The following is a 16,318-nucleotide window of genomic DNA, read 5'->3' on the forward strand; positions in this document are numbered from 1 at the left end:
TCTCACACAACTAGGCTTGACAATCAGATCGTCTTCTCTATAGTGTCCTCATGCATTGCAAATACAATAACTGCAACCATTCTTTTTCTAAATCAGTTTTGTAATATGGTTGGCTGATGAATTTGAGCATGTAAGAGGTATGTTGTGGTATATGAATGTGCTCTTAATGTTAATGTTAAAAAAAAAGCACACTACCAAACTATTACTATTTCTGTATTGTAAAATATCAAAGATTTTAATAGCAGAATATATACATTTAATATGTAGTCTGTAAATTGTAGGTATTGGTGTGAGCCAAAATATGAATTAGTGATGATTTCCCAAATGCATACCACTATTAATTCCTATGATTTTCCTGACTATTTTTTGTTTTTGTTTTGTTTTTTGTTTTTATCCAGCTCGCCCATCAAATTGTATTAACATGCTCAAAAACCTGCTTGCAGCTGATTTTCAGGCAAGTCTTTGAAAACGTTTTCTAATTTGTTAGAGGGGGAAAATTCTGACTCAAACGAGATAGATTTTTTTATGGAACAAATTGTTTTCAAATGATGCTAAAGCAATCCAAATTCAACCTGTTTTTACAGTCATTGTTGCCTATTAAATTGCTCATGTGCTCCAAGACCTTAACTGTACTTGCGTATTTATGTGCATCACATTTCACTTTGTTTTTACAGTGCTATTATATAATGTTATCATTCCAGAATATAAATATAGAAATAAACCGATTGGATATCATGGTATGTATATATACCTGTATATATCCCCCTTCTATCTCCTCTCTAAGAAAAAGAAAGTAAATTATTGATAGCTTCCATTAAACATGCAGGATGCATCTACAGTAGGGAAGGTTTTTTTGAGGAGCTAACAGAAGCTCAAGCAGAGTGAGTCTTGGGGGGGGGGGGTTTCAGCCTTTCTCTCAGCACCTGTAGAACTTTTGTTTTCGGAGTTCAGTAATGAGTGAGTCAGAGCAACACTGCTGGAACGGATCCCCATGGATCATAACCCAAACCTGGATGTGTTCTCAAGCTCTCACACATGCCGCAACGTCTTTGATTCTCTTCTCCTGCCTCTCTGTCTTTCTCGGTTTGCTCTGGAGCTGTCTTTCTCTTGAACACAACAACCAAAACCAAATTTCTCTCTCTCGCCTTGTTTTTGCATCACTGGCCCCATCGATCTCTCTTTCTAACTCCAGCAGCATGAATCTATCACATCAGCTAATTTAATCAGAGTTGATTTCAATCTTGTGCAATTAAAATCCATCATTAGAATGAAGCATGTATCATCACACAGGCAAAGCATGTGACATTAATAAATCAAATTATAAGCTCTGTTATAAAACCTAGTGAGCTGCCTATCTAGAAAGCATTTTAAGGAGCTTACAACACTGCAAATAACATCACATTCTTAAAGGAGGTTCGCCAAAAATGAAAATTGGGAAGCCTGAGGGTGAATACATTTACATAATTGTATTTTATTATTATTATTATCATTCAGTAAGAATAGCAAAAATTCTTACTCTTTTCGGAATGTTCACAGAACAATATGTTAATGTTTACTACGTTCAATTGTTTGCATTTCCAGGAAAGACAAGGTTTTAAAACAGTTACGTAACATTCAGAAATTTCAAAGCCAAATGGGAACATGATGTAAGATAATTAAGACTTAAGAAAAAGTAGTGAGATAAAAAGATGCTATCATTTTTAAAACAGTTTAAGAATCACTCAATTGGCAGTTTTATTAGCAATTGATTTTTGCAGGCATTGAGTCGGAGGGAGTAACATTATACGAGTCTTTAATGATGTCTTAAAAGGTAAACAGCAAGGTAGATGACTGGTTTTTGGAGCTGAAGTATGTGCTTTGTATGTTGGTATATCAGTAATTGACTGTGTGTGCTGTGTTGAGAGCGTGCAGATCTAAATCTGAGCTGTTAGAACATGATGAAAGGGTTCAAGGCTGCAGGTTGTGACTATGCGGCGAGAGCAGCTTGTGTCTGCAGCTCACTATTCATCTCTGCTCACCCAGTAGGAAATACTCTTTCTCTCCCTCACTCTCTCTCTCTCTCTCTCTCTCTCTCTCACACACACACACACACACTTTTGACACTGGTGCAGATATGAGCTCACAATCAAAGGCTGCATCTTCTGGGAATTTACTTTGGTTCTTTTATCTTGTAACAGAGGAAGTGAGTGAGAGACATGGGAGGGAAAAACAATGTTGTTTGTTTCCTCCTGTTTTATTTGTATCGGTTTCTGTTGTTGGAATAAGACTACCTTCGAAAGTATAGTTCTTTGTGGCTTTTGTTGACTTGGGTCTCTCTTTCTTTCTCTGCACGTCTCTGTCAGCCAATGAGTTTTGTAATTGCATAGATAGTCATTTCAGTATTGCAGGTTTTACAGTATAAATAGTCATACCAGAAAATAATGTATAGTGACTAGGAGTCATTAAAACTGCCATACAGTAACAAGACATGAACTTAAAAAAAACACAAAAAAAAAAAAAAAAAAAAAAAATTTACTTTAAAAACAAATACTGGAATTTACACTGCATAATTACATATAAATTTTCTCTCTCCCTCTCTATCTTGTGGCAAACAATAAGAAAAAGCATCTCATTTAATATTTGCTCATTTATGAAAGGGCTTTTACTGACCCCTGGTGTTCATTTGTAGCTCAAGCTCAAATGTACAGTTTGTGTTTTTTTGTGATGTTAAAATACTTATTGCTATCCCAGGTTAATATGCAGGGACAAATATAATGTCAGTCATGACGGAGTTATATTTTACTCCCAAAAATCCTGCCACAGAAATAATGTACAATTTTAAAATTTCAATAAAATGTCAATATGTAGATCTGGTGTCATTACATTAGAACAAAACTGATTTAAATGTTTTAGTTTTCAAAAGTCCACCAGATACTAAAAATACAGAACTTCCTTATATAATACATGGAAATGACATACCCATGTTAATAAATAATTTGATTAATTTCAACTAAATACTAATTGAGACTAATTTTGCCAATTATAATATTTTACATGAATGCATTAATGTTTTATTCAGAATGACAAGCTACATTAGTCATATTGCTGGTTGGTAGTATTACCCAAGAATATTCAAGCACACAGTGAAACTGGCACCTTTGAAAAAATCGGGATTTATTCAGGGATGCGCGTCACAGATATTACATTCTCACTCATTTCTACAGGCTATAAGTGCAGCACAGTGATTTATTCAGTTCAACACCTTTCAGCATTGACTCATCCCAAACATTGTGCACTGAATCCTTTTTCTGTACAAGCATCTGATATAATCACAATACCAAGTATAGGCTCACTGATTACTAATATCTTCAAGTGGTGCAGACCAGGACTTTTCAGTATTATATATATATATATATATATATATATATATATATATATATATATATATATATATATAAATATACACAGTACTATACAAGGCCAGAAGTATAGTAACTAAAAGCACAGCCATGACAAATTACAGTAGTTTAGACTGTATTGACTCTATGGCAACTGTTGTGTCTGTTAAATGCAACACATAAAATGTCATATGAACTACATATGAATAACTCGAATCACAAAGTGGACAAAGTTAGCCTCCTCACAGGGTCAGGGTCCCAACACTGTAACATAATGGTGAATCTACAGATACAGAGGTAATGGTCAGTCATCTCACAGTTGGGTAATCTACTGAAAAGTGACTGTCAATGTCATACTGTGTTCATAAATCAGACATAATGAACTTGAGTCACACACATTCACAGTTTCCATTGCTGAATCTCACCACCGCTCATGTTTCCACATCCTGTTGCTACACCCTGAGTCACTGTGCACTTTTTTTTTTTTTTTTTTGTATTCCAGAGATTCTAAACCTTTACATAGAAGAAATGTGGAGGTGTCATGATTTATGTTCAAAACAAAATTGTGATATCCTGCGATACACCATGGTATGAGTTAATGCATTATTATTTTTTATATGACAGCTGTTGTTTGAGACTTCGAAAACGCAGTAGTTCCCGTTTTAGTTTGAAAACTTCATGTCAATGGACCAAAATGGAAAATGGAAAAATATTTATCATTGCAACAACTCTGGCTAAAAGCTAAAAGCTTGCTTTGTGGTTGATGGAAGTTTCTCAAGGTTTACAAAATTTTGTAGAGTCACTATGTTGGTTTTCAAATGTTTCCAACTGTCTGAGAGAGAATGATGATTAACTCTCTGGGCCGTGCTTGAGGTGTTGGATAATTGAAGGGACATTCACAATAACCTTTCAATTGACCTTTTCCACTGCTCTGAATAGTGAGTAAGCTCTAAACCCTCTGAACCTCAAATGGTGGAAAAACACTTAAAACCATTGAATTTTCAAAAGGCCATGTCCCTCTCTCTGTTCTGCTGTGAAAGAATTTCCAAAAACAAATGAAAGGGAAACCTTCTAGAAAACTGAACCGCCCTCTTACAATCAAACAAACTTTCTACTTTCCACTCCATTTGGTTTCCATGCTTTCTACTTTCTGTACTTAGGTCAACCATTTTGATTTAACTGAGAAGAGTAAGTTGGAGCATAAACACATATTGCAAAAGAAAATACAATAATTTACAATGGATCTGGACAATATTGTGTCTGAGGCACCCGTCGGTCCTTTAGAAGGTAATGTGTGACAGCATATGGGTCAACTTCAGGATAAGGACTGGCTCCTCATGTGAGCATCTCCCACATTAAAACCCCAAAAGACCACTCCAGTAAAAGACAAAATAAAAGAGTGTTGAGAAGATCATATGACGAATCCTACATTTAATCCATTGGTTGAAGAAAACATGTTGCTCACCACATCTGACTTGGCTGTGAACTTCTGTGTCTGCAGGCTTTCAATGGCCATCCATTTGACGGGTAATTTGGCTTTCCTGTGGTCCTGGACACTGTAGTACTCCTTCTCCAACACATCTCCAGGCATTCCAAAGTCTGCCACCTTTACAGTATAGGATTCATCAAGCCTGAGAGAATTTTTGGTTCAGTCAGTTCCAAATTCACAATTGATGCACAATTGTCTGTTGAGCTTCAGTGTGTATTTACATACATGAGCAAAGAACAGTTGGTACGTCAATCTGTTCTGACATTCTGCTTTGGAGCCCTAGACTTCCCCGGTAAAGGAGAAGTAAAAATAAGTTTGAAACACCTGAGCAGTGTTATACTATTAGCTAACAAGTAAATATGTGCTGCATGTTTTCCTCTTAGTGACAAAATAATTACTACAAAAATTACAGCAATGAGAAAATAGCAGTTAAGAAAGCATTGGATCATAGCAATGTGGATATGATGGCATGAGCTCTGCAATTCAGAACTCCAGCCAAATCAATCACGTCTCAATTATTTCTAGCATTGTATAAACAGATTGCTTTACAGATAAACAGATAAAGCAACTTTACAGATAAAGCAACTTTACAGTATTAAACATGGAAAACAAACAGCATCAGTGTAGCTTTAAATTAGAATTGTGACTTCTAATTTCTACTATTAACAGCTCTCCAGTGTGTTCACATTACGTCTGACCCTGATGGACTAAACAGAGAAATGAATCAGAGAAGGTTTCCACGTCAAAGAAGCCTTAGTTACAAAAATGCAATTTCCACAGACCAATGGTGTCAATGGTGTTTACCAGCTGAACTTTTCTGGAAAATTCGCTTTGACAAGCTGTTCTGAACTGTCAAAACTAATTCCAAACAAACTTAATTTGGCTTGATTTTGTTTGAATTGATGTCACTCTGGTTCACTTCTACAATAATATCAGGGCCTTTAAAAGCCAAATCTTTGTGCATGCAACCCTCACATGCAACTGCTTGCTGCCAGATCACAGTGTACAAGTTTATTTTGTGCTAGATACTCCATTCCTTTAGCAACCTGGAGCCCGAAGCCAATCAAATCCTTAACTGTGGGATTCTAAGGTAAGACGACAAAACTACCGTATTTTCTGGACTATAAGTCGCACTTTTTTTCATAGTTTGGCTGGTCCTGCGACTTATAGTCAGGTGCGACTTATTTATCAAAATGAATTTGACATGAACAGAGAGAAATGAACCAATAGAAAACATTACCGTCTAAAGCTGCGAGAGGGTGCTCATATACTGCCAGAGATGCTGCTCAGTGCTCCTGTAGTCTACACTGAGCAGCATAGAGCGCCCTCTCGCGGCTGTAGACAGTAATGTATTCTATTGGTTCTAAATGAATGCGACTTATAAAGTAGTTAGGGATGGGTACCGAAACCCGGTATTAAAATGGCCCCGGGGCTAAATTATGAAAGACCGTAGTATCAGTAAGATCTGACGGTATCGGTTCTGCTTTCGGTACTGGAGGGGAAAAAAATTAATGCACTATGTATTTTTGATTAGTGCACATTTTATCTCACCAAACATTTCTAATGTGCGATCATATTAAGTCGTTTGTCTGTGAGATCTGTGAGATCTCTCATGCGTGCCACGGAGGCTGTCTGTCAGTCACACACACACACAACAAGAACGAGCGCGGCGCATGCACAGACATAACAGTATTAAAACATCCGCTTAATAATAAAGAGTGATGATGGCGGAGAGATTTGCTTAATAATGTTATCGAGCACATTTTATCTTACCAAACATTTCTAATTTGCGATCATATTAAGACATTTGTCTGTGAAATCTGCGAGATCTCTAATGCGCGCCACGGAGGCTGTCTGTCAGTCACACACACACACACACAACAAGAACGAGCGTGGCGCACACACACACATAAGGGGCCGTTCACATATCGTGTCTTTTGCGTCTTTAGTGATTCAAATCCATTTATCCATTGCTGAAATTTCCGCGTCTTCATGGAGAGAGCAGGTCATGGTTGCTTAGCAAAGGCAGACTCCTCAGGAGCGCAAGTGCCTGAAGGCTTTGGGGGGGAAAAATCAGAAAGCGGCGTGCCTAGCATTTTCCACACGTTTTCCACACGTTTTTAGACGCGATATGTGAACGGCCCCTTACAATATGAAAACTCCCCCTTAAAACAAAGAGTGATGATGGCGGAGAGAGCAAAGCGTTCCAAAGTGTGGTTATACTTCACTAGAGTTGATGCAGACAACGCTGGTTGTCATAAGTGCAACAAAATTTTTGCATTTAAGGGCGGAAACACAAGCCTAACACAACACAAAGTAACACAACACAAAGTACTGATAAGAATACCGTTAAAGTACCGGACCGTTAAGCAGTATGGTAAGAGTAGTAATACCGTTAAAACCTTAACGATACCCATCCCTACTTATAGTCCAGTGCGACTTATATATATGTTTTTTTCCTCATCATGACATATTTTTGGACTGATGCAACTTATACTCAGTTGCGACTTATAGTCCGAAAAATACGGTACATAAGACTCATATATAACAGGCACACATTGAGTTTGTATTTATAATTATTGGAAACATCACTGCTGGAGCTTCGGTAAAGGTCATGAACTTGATCATGAACTTGATCATGAACAGGACGTTAAGTTGTGAAACCCATCAACAAATACAAACCTGCTGTGTAAGGCAAAGGTAAAAGGCTGAATATATAACATATCTGATATGTTAAGAGTTCTAGCAACTGACCCTCTTCTCACAGCGGATGATGAAGTCTCTGTATTTCATGTAAGGTAAGACAACCAAGGGAAGTCCCTCTTCAGGAAGCAGGATATCCAGCACAGAGAGGACATTACTGTGATTAAATCCCTTCATCAGAATGCCCTTTTTCAGAAACTGCTCCACTTCTTCCACATCTGTTATTCCTATCAGAGAGACAGAATGGGAGAAAATACAGTTGAAAATATACATTTATATTATTTACGCTATTGAAGTCTATTTATGTTTAGAGATCAGTCTTTAAAAAAATTAAATAAACTATGTCTCAAAATACTGTTTAAAAACTTTTGCATAAACCACTGCTACATTTATGCATACAGACCCTTTTATCTGAAGAAACGTACATGTGACCCTGGACCACAAAACTGTGGAGGTTGTCTTAAGTGTAAATTTTTCAGAATTGAGATTTAAACATCATATGAAAGCTGATAAATAAGCTATTTGACTATTGCTAAAAATATACCTCAGTGACTTAAGACTTGTTTTGTAGTCCAGGTCAGATATTGCATTCAAGGTACAATACACATTTAATCAGTTAATGCATTCCCTGAGAATTGAACCGATGACCTATTGTTGCACTACTGCAAGGCAGCTCATCGTGAGAAATAACAGTTTTTTTTTCTGTTTTTTTTTTTTTCTATCAGGCAGGTAATCCCGAGAGGGTAGTTCGGTTCTTCATAAGAGTCTTTATGAGCTCTTTTCATTGAGGAGTTTCTTACTGTTAAGAGATTTCACAGCACAATAGATTTCTCTGTCTTTACCTGTGAGGTAACCATTGTAAACTGTCCCAAAGTGTCCTACAAAAAAAAAAAAAAAAAAACCTTAATAACCTGTTTATAACATGACCTTATTCCCTTTTCCAATAACTCTTTGTTTATTTATTTATATTAGTTTGTTGTTGTTGTTGTTGTTTTTGTTTGTTTGTTTGTTTTTTTGAGAAATGAAGCAATATCATGTTCTAAACCCTGAAGTTTGGGGTCAGTAAGATTTTGGCAATTTTCTTTTCTTTTAAGAAATGACTACTTTTATTCTGCAAAGACCTTAACCAATTAGACATTAACCAAAATACATTTATAATGCTATAAACACAATTATATTTCCACTAAAAAAAACTGCACAACTGTTTTCAACTCTGATAATAATAAGAAATGTTTAATGAACAGAAAATCAGCATATTCTAATGATTTCTGAAGGAAGACTGGAGTTATGATGCTGAAAATCAGCTTTGAATTACAGGAGTAAATTATATTTTAAAAGACATTTAAATAGAAAACAGTTACTTCAAATTGTAAAAACATTTTTACAATATTACTGATTTACTGTATTTAATAAATAAATACAGCAATGGTGAGGACATATAAAAATTGTACAGACCTCTAAACATTTGAGAGGTAGTGTATTAAACTTATTTTCAGCATACAGTATATTTTATTTATAAACACACCTTTTCTGATGATCTGCTGGAGGTGAACCTTGAGCTTGGAGGCTGGGATCAGCATGTCCTTCACCTCCTCCAGCAGCTCAGGACAGAAACTGGTGATGAAGATCTTCTCGGGGAGCATGAGAGGGGTCAGGCGAAGCTGTGGGTAAAGAAGGGTAAAACTGAATAAAACTGCCTTTTTTTCATAACAGCTGTGCATGTCAAGATATTACATTTAGGAATGACTGCAAAAGATTTGCATTAGTAATACGTGGAATAATTTGTGTTCACCTGTTTTCTGTTTCCTCAGGTGTTTCAGCATGATAAAGGTCATAACCGCACCCGTGACCAGAGTTGCCAGCTCTTACATTTAGATTACCGTATTTTCCGGACTATAAGTCGCACTTTTTTTCATACTTTGGCTGGTCCTGTGACCAGTGTTGTGGGTAACGCGTTAGAGTACTCTAATTACTTTTTTCCTGAAATTTGTAACTTAACGCGTTAGTTCCGTTCGTAAGTAATCAGTAACTTAGTTATTTTTTAAAAAAAAGTAATCCGTTATTTAAGGAAAGGAAAATCCCGACTGCAGCCTGCTTTTTGTCAGACAGTAGTCCTAGGTCTACTGTGCCACCTGCGGATGTACAGTATCAGCGGAGCCGAAGCTCTGTGATCGTAAGGTCAATGGCTGTGATGCGTCTGTGCCCTGCGCCTGACCCTGTGTGTGTGTGTTTTTTTTTTTTTTTTTTTCGAACTCCCGGCAAGATAGCAGAGAGGACAGCGCTTGGTTTATGGAAGTACGCACATTATTTTCAATTTGTCAACGAAAAAGAAAAGAACATAACGGTAAAATGCACACTCTGCTTTGGTGAAAAGCTTCTGTCGAACGCCAAAAATTCTACCTCAAATTTAACGCTACGTTTTAATCACTACTTTGAAGAGTAAATGTAAGAGGACTGTGTTAAAGCGAATTTAGGCTTGTGACTGTGAGTGACACTTTAATAATAATTAGTTCGGCTGTTAAGCGATTTGTCATTTGCCTGTGTGGCAGTGAAGGATTTAATTCGGTTTGTTATCATTTTTGTTTGACAGTCAGCTGTTAATTTCTGTTAGATCATTGGCTGGCTGGTTGTTCATCATTTCTAAATGGATTTAAATCTGCAAGCCTGTTTAAGGTTGTGTTTACAAGTAAGCATACTTGTACTTTGATAACTGCATTATTTAAAGTTAAAGAAAAATCAGGAGTTATCTTGTGGTGCTCATAATATACAGTAGCCTAGGCTACCCGGGCTGGGTAACGTTAGGTGCGAATTTTGATTAATAATATGTTCTGTGATAATAAATAAATAGAACGCCATGTGGAATAGCCGATTGCTGACTGTCTTTCCTGTTATTGTTATCCTGCAGTGTTAATTTAGTCGGATGACTGACGTTATTCATTGTCGGGAGTCACGACTTCTAGGTGCATTTAAAGGGGCCGGGGGCTGTGTCTGTCATGTGTGAGCCGCTGCAAACGGCTTTTAATTTTTGGTAACGCATGAGTACTCTAACGCGTTACTTTTATGAATAGGTAACGCTGTATCATAACTGATTACTTTTAATTGATGGTAACGTTGTAACCTAACTAACTACTTTCCAAAGTAACTATACCCAACACTGCCTGTGACTTATAGTCAGGTGCGACTTATTTATCAAAATTACTTTGACATGAACCAGGAGAAATTAACTAAGAGACATGAACCAAGAGAAAACATTACCGTCTACCGTAGACGGTAATGTTTTCTCTTGATTCTAAATAAATGCGGCTTATAGTACAGTGCGACTTATATATGTTTTTTTCCTTATCATGAAGTATTTTTGGACTGATGCAACTTATACTCAGGTGTGACTTATAGTCCGAAAAATACGGTATGTAGCATCTGCAAAGCACTAGGTGCTATACAGCCAGAAACTGAACAAAATTTGAAAACTTCTAGTAGTGAATTTTGTCTGTCCTGCTACCTTCTTATTACATTACCATGGGTTGGACTAAATCTCTGTTAATGTTCTGGAGGATTTTAAAACAAAACATTATTTCATCTAGCTTTATTTTTCAATTAATATATGTAATAATAAAAACTTAACAACTTAACACCTGGCCTCACTCCTTGTTCCCACGCCTCTCGGCCCCGCCCCACTCGCCACAATATACTTGCACTCTGGAAGTTCTGAAACCTAAAGAGTTTTACAAAGAACTTTTATTTCAAAATATTAAGCAGTATTTGATTTCATACTGGTGATATGAACACTTAAAAAATAGATCAATACGAGAGTGAAAGTTTACAGTTCAAACAGTGGAAACAGGTTTAAGGTGGCTTTCTTTGGGTTTAAAGTAGACAACAGTTCTGGAGTCCAGATTTCGGCCTTCAATGGTGATTCTTGACCCACTGCAATTTAGAAAATGTAACTTTTTGTCTTAAGTGTCTAACTTTAATATGACTTAATATAACTTTTCTGAAAGGCTGTTTTCTGAAAGGCTGTTTTCTGAACTGCCAAAAAGTAAACAACTTATGACTTTCTAAATTCTGAATCTACCTATCAAAGCTGCAATCAGGCAGCACAGCAAGAATCTCAGGGGTCTTATTGTATTGGAAGACTTTAGTGGTCTCTACACGGGACTTATCGATGTAGAGTAGACACGGAGCACCACATCTTTCACCTCCATCACAGGCTGAGAGAGACATATGATAGAGGACAGGTTTTCTCTTACCACAGATACACTGTAAGTAGAACAACATTCCCTTTAGAACACAAACACTACATTTATAATCAGAGAAAAATAATAAAAAGAGCTGAAAATGTAAATAGGGGTCACTTCATACATTTTTTTAAATGTATTTTCCCCCAAATAAATGAAGCCTGGGTGAGCATAAGAGATTCTTTCAAAAACATAAACAATCTAACCAACCCCAAACTTTTAAACAACAGTGTACATAATTTTAATACAATTACACTGATACAATTAGCAGACCCTCTGCAGTTTCATCACAGGCCTCCCATTTGAAGAGCATTGATATAATGAATACACACACGCCTTTGGATTGGACATGTTTCTCCATCAAGTGTAACTTTCCTGTTCTTCCCAGAGTCCAGATAAGGACCTGTGATAGTGATGAGAGTTCCTCCGTTCACAGGCCCATAGTTGGGCTGGACCTCAGTGATGTTTGGAACCTGGTGTCAAAAAAAAAAAAAAAAAAAAAATGCACAAATGCATTTCCACTGTGGAAACACTTGAATAATCTTTATCATTTCTGCATGTACTGTACAGTAGACTGATTTAATACAAATTAGAGGAGTTGTATATTTGCTGATCATTTTAATAAACACAGCTGCACTTATCTGTTCAAATGTGGTAAATAATATTTCTCAACAAGTGCATCCAAAATGAGTGGTCTGGTGAGTGTCTCTCATTGGAATCTTAACAATGACACTGTCATTTTCTCAGTTCCCACACATTTCCCATAAACACTGACCTCAATGGAAACCCCTATTCTTTTAAGTGCACAAACACACACTCATACACACATACACACTGTAAACCCTGCTTTTATGGCAGCCACCTCGCAATCACACCCCTGAGATTTCCGGGACATTCACATTGTTCAGATGGCCGAAGTAGCTAATCCCCATCTGAACACAATCTGAACCACATTTACACAGCTTGTCACAACACAAAAGAGCTCAGTTTGAGAAAAATATTTAGCTTACTTACATAATACATATACACATGAAAGTTTAAGAATACATACTACAAGCAGTTTCTTTGACACCTTCAGTGGAGCTAAAAAGGGATCTAGCTGCTGCATGACAGAAAATGTTCCTCTAGACCACTTTGCCTTACAAGTGCATCATTTTTCCATTATCTTTTTTAATGTTCAAATAGCCTACCTTCCTGTAATCCTGTATATTCACAAAACTCAAAATCAGACTTCTAACGCTTGCGTTAATGAAAGAAATCTCATCCTGTAAGTGGCTGAGATTGTTTTCTGAGAATCCTGCTGCAGTACAGAGCAGGGGAACATTAGATTGAATATGAAATTCATAACTGAGGTGGTGTAGCAAAAGCTTCAAAGCTGTTAAACACACACACATAGAACAAACGCACAGGCTGCTTAAAGAACTTGTTCCTGTTAAACTCAAAATGAAGAAAGCATAAAAAAAAATTGTTTTTTAGTGTTGGTATACCAGAGTCAAGCATGGGTGATTCTTTTGCAAGTCTGAGTCAAGTTTTAAACCATTTCCTAGTTATGAGTAAAGTCTCAGGCAATCAGACTCAGAACAAGCACAGACTAAAGAAAACATTTTCAACGGCAAGTACTGTATAAAGCAAAAGCAGCTTCATATACCTAAACCTAAATGATAATCACATACTTATATTAAGCCATTCATGTACCCTTAAGGTCTTTTAACGTTTCCAAATACTTAGAACTCTTCATAACCTCTTTTTTGGGTCACAATGGTTAGACTTTCCTACAGGGATCAAACGGTTTTGCAACTTTGTTATTCCCAGCTATTCAATTGGACTACAACAGATGCTTTCATTTCCTGCATAAATGTTTTGGTATTTTGTGTGCGTTTGCCACAGGCACTATAAAACCTACTAAGTTTCAGAGTGTTTAGTCTCAGAGTCTCATGTGTTAATGGTTATAAAAGGTTTTTAAATATTTTCTTCAATCAGACTGTACAGTGACACTTTTACTCTCAAATTGAAAGATTTGAAGTCCTAAACACAAGGACAGGGGAACGAATACACAAGTTTTTTGACCCACATTGTGGTCCCTCAAACCATTTTACATCATAAGAACAAAGAAGCAAGAAGCAAGCCAATTAAAATACCTTCAAGCTTTTGTTAAGAGAGCATGGCACCACAGCTCCCACTAGAAAGCTTGGTAAGTCTCAACATAAAACAATACCATGCCACATGAGAGAGTGAAAAGGGACCAGACAGAACAGTCAAAAAAATAAGGCCAACAAGCAAAGAGAATGATGGACAAGAAATGCAATCCACAAGTTAGATGTTAGAAACAGTGTGGCATTTACATATTTTCAATGTCTGCTAATGGTTCAAAACCATACAGAATATGAACAGATGATTGCAAACAAAACAAAAAAAATAAACTGAGAGAATGCACCAACCTCATGTGGGCAGCTCTCACAGGGTTGAAAATGGCAAAGACCTCTGGATAGTTGCTGTGGTCCTGACTTGCAACAGTCCTCCACTCCATCATCTATTGCCATGTTTACATTATCCATCGGAAGAGCGCCAAGTGCTGAATCATGTTCGGGAGCACCCCAGTCATCGGTTACAGCAGATACACCATATAAGATATCATCCTCTTCTTCAGCACCCAGCTCACCGGCGAGCTCCCATCCAGCCTTACCAAAGTGGGCCGCTTGAACCACATTGTAGACCACATCTTTGAAAGGTGTGCTGCCGTTGCTTCTCCTTCGCCTTTTAGGCTCAAAGCGACATTCTAAAACAATTTCACGGTAGCCTGGCATCTCCCACTCCTGGCGGGGCGGATGGCCTAGTTTTGTCTGAAAGGGCGAAGAATCCAAGTCAGTTTTCTCTCGTTGGACAGAAAAGAAGTAGACAAAGTCCTGCGTGTAGAAGCTGTAGATGTACTCAATGCTGTACATCTGCCGTAAACCAGGTAACACCGTCAACCCTCTGACATCGGTGTAAAAACCGTCGTCGATTGCAACCAGTCGGCGTACGGAAATGGACATCCGACCGTATTTTTGCGTTGCGTTGTGGTTCACCTTTGCAGAAACAAAGAAGTACTGAACACAATTTGGCCTTATTCCCCCATGGAGACTTAACATTCCCAAAGAACTAGTGATGCAATCTGGACAGAACTGCGGAGAGTTGAACTTCTTCCGGAATAATCACTTTGAAGGACCGGGGGGCTTTCCATTTTCATGGAGTTGATGGAAATTGCAATTTCCATACTGGGAGCTTCCACATGAGTACAAGTACATCAAGAACATGTCTAGGAGCAACACCTGTCTGTGTCCTCACGGGAGGGATCTATTGTGTATTATCACACAAATTGCATATCTCACACTCCGGACTGCCCACGGGTCCTGTATGGAGTTCCCAAGGTTCTGAGAGGCCACATAGACATCTTAAGAAAAGGAAGTTGATAATTATGTTCTGGATGGGATTGTGGGTCCGGAAGTAAGGCATGGAGTACAGCACTGAGTAGTTCACAGCAATGGGAGCCGTTGGGGGACAAGTGTCTAAAGCAGAAGGCATTAGAGCCTGTATCCAGACAGCACGTCCTGATTTTGCCAAGTCCGATGTGTTCCTAGGTCAACATATTTTGTTGACCCTGGAACAACATTTTACTCCAAAAATATATTCTTAACCATATCCCTACACCTAAACCTAACCTTAACCATGAGTAATCCCTAAAATCAGAGGAAATGATAGATGAATGACACTGATGTACAAGCACCAAACACTGATTTTAAGCATAAACTTCACAAAATCTATAAACTGGATCTTCAAATCTGATTGGTTAATCACAATGTTGTTCCAGGGTCAACAACGATGTTGTCCCAGGAACATGTCTCACTTGGTAAAATCAGGTTAGGCATCCAGACACATGACACCAGATGAGTGGCCCAGTGGACTATGTCCTCTCCAGGGTGAAGAAAATGGCTGTATAGAGTGTTGTGGTTACCTCCAGTTGGCGTCTGTCAGTGAAGACACCCTAAGAACAGGAAGCCCTGAGACAACAAACACAAAATAAACTTTTTTTTTGGTTAATGAATAGATAAACAAAAAAATGACAATTCCATGATAATTTAGTCAAAACCCAAAACACACCAGCCCAACTTTTAGGAGATTGGCCTTACTATTATAAAAGAAACGTTTCATGTTAAAAATTATGTGAATCAGTGATGACATAATGAATGCTTTAATGTAATTGAGGGGGGTAATTATGTTTTATTTGTCTTAAATGGGAAAAGGACGTTTCAAGTCTGTAAACACTAAAAGAGGTTTTGCTTATTAATATATATCTGCCTAATTCACATAATTTGCAAGTTATTTGCAAGTGTTTTAAGCAAAATATGAAGACAAGTATATAAGTATATATAAGGCCTTTAGGAAAGAATGGCTGGCTTCTTAGCAAATTGTTCTGTGTGATATTGTTTGGTTCTTTTCAGAGTTATTTATTAACAGAGCTCATCACCATGTTCTAC

At 37.4% G+C, this 16,318-nt stretch overlaps 1 pseudogene; it reads right to left on the bottom strand.

Moving 5' to 3' along the window:
- Positions 1 to 3,464: 3,464 nt before the first annotated feature.
- LOC113110578 (hepatocyte growth factor receptor-like) lies at positions 3,465 to 15,365 on the bottom strand (annotated as a pseudogene).
- Positions 15,366 to 16,318: the final 953 nt, after the last annotated feature.

The sequence above is a fragment of the Carassius auratus genome, chromosome 11 (assembly GCF_003368295.1).
Source record: "Carassius auratus strain Wakin chromosome 11, ASM336829v1, whole genome shotgun sequence".
NCBI classification, from domain to species: Eukaryota; Metazoa; Chordata; class Actinopteri; order Cypriniformes; family Cyprinidae; genus Carassius; species Carassius auratus.